This window comes from Ixodes scapularis, unplaced genomic scaffold, assembly GCF_016920785.2.
Source record: "Ixodes scapularis isolate PalLabHiFi unplaced genomic scaffold, ASM1692078v2 PGA_scaffold11__112_contigs__length_91849675, whole genome shotgun sequence".
NCBI classification, from domain to species: Eukaryota; Metazoa; Arthropoda; class Arachnida; order Ixodida; family Ixodidae; genus Ixodes; species Ixodes scapularis.
The window spans coordinates 34,761,008-34,767,007 of NW_024609837.1; the positions used below are offsets into that span (position 1 = coordinate 34,761,008).

The following is a 6,000-nucleotide window of genomic DNA, read 5'->3' on the forward strand; positions in this document are numbered from 1 at the left end:
CTCGCCTGCACTTTAACTGTGTTTAACTAAGGTACACACGCACGAGAGCGCAGGTTTGCACAACGCTATGTTTGCTCAAACACTCGCGCATAGAAGTCATGGCACTTTCGTCGGCCACGGCCTCCTGTCCTTGCTTATGCCAGCACTGCACAAACTTGCGAGATTGGTGAACGGCTAGCTCAGCGGCGCGCTTCATAGATGCTCGCGCTTAATCCAGTAAAAAAAAAAAAAAATGCAGACAAAAACGGGTTACGAAAGATCGTCTTGTGAGTTTGCATAGCGTCACGTGTGCTATCTCAAATTCTGCTCAGCATCACTGTCGGAAGGACTTAAACCAGGCTCCTGCCAGGTATCAAACGTTTCTAGTATCTGTGCTTTGCTCGTAGTGAGGATAAAAAAAAAAATCATGTATATACTAAGGCTAGCAACCCCATAACTTGTCAGCTGCAATATAGTGACGAGAAAAATAAAAATAAAACGGAGGACATCACGATATTAAAACATGGGTACGCAATTTTTTTTTTTTTTCAATATCCGGAAAGAAACGAATGCAAAATATATCACTGGGTCCTAATATCAGACCTAAATTGGAGATCAGGTGCCCGCCCACAATTTACTAATTAATCATTTTGATTACGTCCGAACCCATTATCTTGCAGCAACGCCGAGATCGGATATGCCTCTCTCTAGACGTTGGAAGCGTATAGTGTCCCCTGCGGAAGTACGAATTGTTGGCCCGAGCTTACCCACAGCGAGGCTTGATGGCAGGCGTGAAGCAGAACGTCAGGTCTGATTACAAAACACTGCAGCGCTCACGACGACCGAACCAGCGCAAGTCCCGAAGCACCAGCGAACGCTGAAGCTCTCGACGAAATAAAACCTGAAAGCTGCCTTTGGGTTTCGCGCACTTTCAAGGTCGAACTGCGGCGGCGCCCCTGTTCCCCAGGAAGTGTCGTCACGAACGCGCACCGGATGTGAGGTCACCGGCGGACGCCACCGCCGTTTTGAAGTTTCCGATCGCCACGGCCGCTCCAAGTTCAGCGCGGCGTCGCCGCATCGTTGCTTTGTGAACAGCGCGTGCGCGCTTCGCGCCGGTTAATAGAAACGGAAGTAACTGATACGGAACAACATCTGTTCGGCTACACCATAGTTCGGCTTTGGGAGAGTTTCGGAGAAAGAGGCAAAGAGGCCGTCGCTCTAACCGGAGAAGTATTCGGGTATTGGAACTACAGTCGGTTTGTGTGAAAGGCGGCGCCTGCGTGGCTTTGAAGCCGTCCGTTCAGACGTTCGGTTATTGAAAACAATGCGTTTGGATCTTCCAGTATGCGACGCATATACACACGCGCGCACACGAAAGAAAATGAGAGAAAGAGGAGGAACGGGGAGAGGGGTTCAAGGCAAAACAAACGTGACGCGGAAGAATTGAAGGCTGAAAGAGCGACATTGACGCTGCAATGTTTTGAACTGTGCCTTTTGAAAGCTCTGTAGCACCTAGCAACCACATATAACAAATTAAAAAAAAGTCTCAGAAGCTATTATTTTCCGAACACTCGGGTCGAAAGTTTACTTCCTTGCCTCCTTATCAATTTGATCATAATTAAGAATGATTTAATTGTATTCTGTGGTATTTTATTGTATTGGTGATGTCGTTGGTTTGAGTCATTTTAAAACAACGTTATCTTCTGCCAAAGGTCAATTTCAGAGCAGTAAAAGAAGCTCCTGGAGCAGAGGCGTATACTTCTCATTGTGAACACTAAGATTCATTTGTTGATCGGTCCAAGCTGCTCAACTAAAAGGCAACGCCTCATTTGCGTTCCCTTTCTGTTTAATCATTTGTTAGCATTCATTGCATAACAACTTTGATTCCTTCAATAACTCAAGTAGCGCAACTAAACTCCCATTTGGCAGGGTTGGGCAGTATCGCGATACAAATGTATCGCGATAGTATTTCAGGAATACATTTCGTATCTGTATTTCTGTATCGCAATACATTTTTTTCGCCAGTATCTGTATTTCTGTATCGAAATACATTTTGAATGTTCCTTTGTATCGCGATACAATCAGGGTGAAATGTATTTCGTTACATTTTTTGAGAAATACTCAACCCCCCCCCCCCCCTCCCCCCAAAAAAAAATAAAATAAAAAAACCCGAACGCCTTTTTTCTTATTTTTTGAGGGCACCAGGGCCAAGGAGATGCTGGGGCATTGTTACCATGCTGACCAAGGTTCCTTCCGATTTTCTAAACTATTTTTCTATGCGTCCTCTTCTCTCTTCTGAGAACTGTTGCGCAGTCAGGGACTCGGACTAGGTGGCGTGCCAGGAGTAGAGTCCGAGCATCTTGTGCCACAGGTCCTTAGGTAGGGTTTTTTTTAGTCATTGTTTGCGGGCATCCAAAGCCCGCTGCTTACCGTCTCTTTTGCCTTAACGTACTCAGTACACCCATGCGGCAAAGTTGATTAACAGTTCGTTGCAGCACGAGCCTGGTGGTGGCTGACTTAAAATTGTAGGATATCTCGCGCAGTGAAGTTCAACAGATATTTGAATGCGTCCGCGGCTGCGCCCGTAATATTGCACGGCTCAAGGGTACGTCATCAGCCGACGTTAAAGTGGCCCGCTGCTGTGGTGATCCGAAACCCAGAAAGGAGGTCAGACGTGGCCTCGCTGTGCCGACCCATACTTTGTACACCTGCGACTCGTCTCGAGCACGCTGTTTCTCGGAGAGCTCGCACCTCTGCCGGCAATATAAGGTCGCAATCCACGACGTCTTATTTGGAGTATGCAAGGCAAAACTTGATGACTGCAATCCATGCGTCGGTGGCGCAGGGTCAGCAGGAAGCACCTTCACAACAGGGATGCCACCGTATCGTTTTTTCAACCGTAACAGAAGATAAGACATGTGTTCCAGTATGCTTCAGGTGGTCCACTATTCTCGAAAATCCTGCACAACCTTCAACGAGGTAAACTACAACGAAATTACATATTGTACTTTCATACAGCAGCGCGTTAAATTTCATCTTCAAGACCATACCTACAGATAAAGAATACCAGTTCATTCCACCGTGACGTCATGTGATAAATGTTGACAGGGGCGTCCTTATTTGACAAGGGCGTGGTGGCGTTTTGATGGGATTTAGGATGAAAGAGAATTTATTTAGAGGTCGAAGTCTTTTCGCATCCCTCGTCAGACAGACAGGATGTCAGGGAAGGGACCACGGTCAGTCCTTAATGGAACGTTTTTCTGAGCCCATTGAAGACTCCTCGCCGTCCGAAATCACTACCTTCAAGGCAAAGTGCCAAGCCTACGGGAAAGTAATTTCAGGATCAAAAATTTCCACTTCCAACTCCAAGCTTCATTTAATTTCGTCTCAAATAAATTGGAAAAATGTATTGCAGTATCAGTATTTCTGTATTTGTATTTCTGCCTTCCCTAAAATGTATTCCTGTATTTGTATTTCCAAATACTTTTTGCCTATATTTAAAATGTATTTCCGATACGTATCGCGATACACATTTACAGATATATTTCAGTATCAGTATTTTAGGTACTATTTTAAAGTATCCCAGTATTTGTATTTCCAAATACATTTTCGAGTATTTCTGCCCAACCCTGCCATTTGGGTATTTTTGGCCAGCAATTAAGCACCAAACACAGCACTAGGATGCTGATTGATTGATTAAACGTTTCCGGATTGCTATCTTACGTATAAAGAATCAAAGTTAAACTAAACATTATTCCATTAAAAAAAAAAGAAATTAGAATTTAATAATTATGAGTACAAAGTTGGATCATATGTTCAAGTTCAAAAAGATAGCAATAACAGTGTGCAATTCTGAAGTCAGTTAACATCAAAGCTTTTGTTAGTTATACACATCATTGGCAATTCAGCAGAATTTTATGATGACGCCAACCCGTTCTGTGGGCCATAAATATGTTTTTTCTTTATCTACCGGAACTCGTTAATGTTATTCTCAAACTTCCATTTCAATGCTGAGTTACCTTCGTTTTAAGTACACTATATCGACTGTGCCATTGAATGTTCGAAGCCAAAATAAAGACGTGGTAACTGAAGGAGAGATTTGACACACAAAACCAATCTTTATAGCGCAGCCCGAATAATTCCTCCTCGCTTTATACAAAAGAAAATGCCTCGTATAGCCACCACGCTAATATAGGCCTAAAACTGTCAAATGAGACGAAATCTCCGATTTTGAAACAAAATTACGCCATATAATGCAAGCAACTCGTCAGGACATCTCAGCACACATACGTACAAGCTGCGGTTTTATTTTGCATTTTTGAATGCTATGGCAGAGTATTGATATTGTCACGAATGACAAATCACGAGGAGGCTAATAACTGGTGAAACTAAACTTGTAATGGGGTAAACTTGTGCTGAAAAGAAAATAGAAGAAGGATAGCGTCGCAGGCGTCGATGTCGGCGAAACGGCAGGATCGAGCTCTGGGGCGAGACTGCAGCTCCGGCTCGCCACGCGGAGCCCCTTTTGTACACGCGTGGGCTTCTAGAACAATCGGCGCAGCAGGTTCGGCGCGTAGAGCATTTAGTCCTCGAACAAGCAACAGGGTTCTCGAATTTACTAGAACGCGGCATTTACAGAAACAAAAAAAAGGCGCGTCTACTTTCAGGTATCGAACCTCGGCCCTTCGGGTGGGAGCCAAACACGGTAGCCATTCGGCCAATGGCATTGTTTTTTTTTTTTTTTTTTGTTTTTTTATTCATTGCATAAAATTAGGTACCCATATCTTGTGGGCAGATACTGAATTAAAATTTATTCATACACAACAAGTCATGCAACAGGTTCACTCAGTCTAGCGTATTGTCGATAGATTCAAAAACACTCTTCACTTGGCAAACAAGTGAAGAGTGTTATGGGGAAGGGTTTCAAATATGAAGCTATAATCTTCCGTCTATCTTAAATAAATTTAAAAAACATAACTTGTGAAGCATTTAAAACCTTCATCTAAATGAAATTCGAGAGCATTGTTTTCACAAATGATAACAACATTGTCTTTGTGAGCTGTAAATATATCCGTTTTATATGTTTTGTTTCTTGTGTACATCCAGTCACTAGATGCTGTGGTTCTTTGTGTATAAGGACAAAATCCTTCCTCTAGCAGCAAAATAGAGTATATAAGTGTTGATTATAAAAGTGTTTTCTTTTTTTCGAACCCATTTCATTGTCGTTTGGGTTTCCCTGGTTGCTGTTGTTTTTGTTACCGTATGCCAATTGTAAGGCTGCAGAGGCCTTGTCAAGTCAAAACTGTTTTGACCATTTGCCTCTGCAGCCCACATCACTACCTGATGATGTAAATAAAAGTGAGTGATTGATTGAATGATTGATTGATTGATTGATTGATTGAAGTTAACTGAAGTATTGCGGCACTGACTTTGGTTTCGCCGCTACGTGTCTTACATCCATACGAGAATACAAACCCAGTATTATGATCATATCAAGTGGGACACTTTCATGTTTTTCAATATGGACAAAACGAATAGTATGCGTTGTTATATCTATTTCCATCAATCAATCTTTGTTTGCACAAAATGGTAGAACACGGGAAGCGTGCATGGCTGGCAGAAAGGTTACAAACCCATGCGTTGAGGCGCCTGCAAGCCAACTTTCCGTGAGTTAATCAGTAGACACAAAACAAAACACGACACACAACAGTTTCTGTTAGAGGCCGACCTATCGACGGCACAACACGCAACAGATCTGCCAGAACATAACAGCATCCCAACAATTAATGAACACGTGCTAAATTGCTTCCGGAGGTTTGCACAGTAGGCAGTTCACACCGTAAGGTACGAATATTCCCCTCCCGGCTAACCGCACTTTTACAGGCAACGTGTCACTATGCAGCCATAAAAAGAAGGATTTCGCGGCTGGGGTGATGCACACCTTTTTCAGGCGCACCAGAACATCGCCTCCAGGCATGCCATTGAACAAAAACCTATATATAATGGAGCAGGAAAGAGGCT

At 43.2% G+C, this 6,000-nt stretch overlaps 1 protein-coding gene across 1 annotated transcript in view; it reads right to left on the reverse strand.

Moving 5' to 3' along the window:
• Nucleotides 1–889, reverse strand: part of LOC8037536 — a 49,371-nt gene extending 48,482 nt beyond the window's left edge. Inside the window, exon 1 of the mRNA XM_029973166.4 lies at nt 747–889. The gene's annotated coding sequence lies outside the window, so the exon portion shown is untranslated. The remainder of the gene's footprint in view (nt 1–746) is intronic.
• Nucleotides 890–6,000: the final 5,111 nt, after the last annotated feature.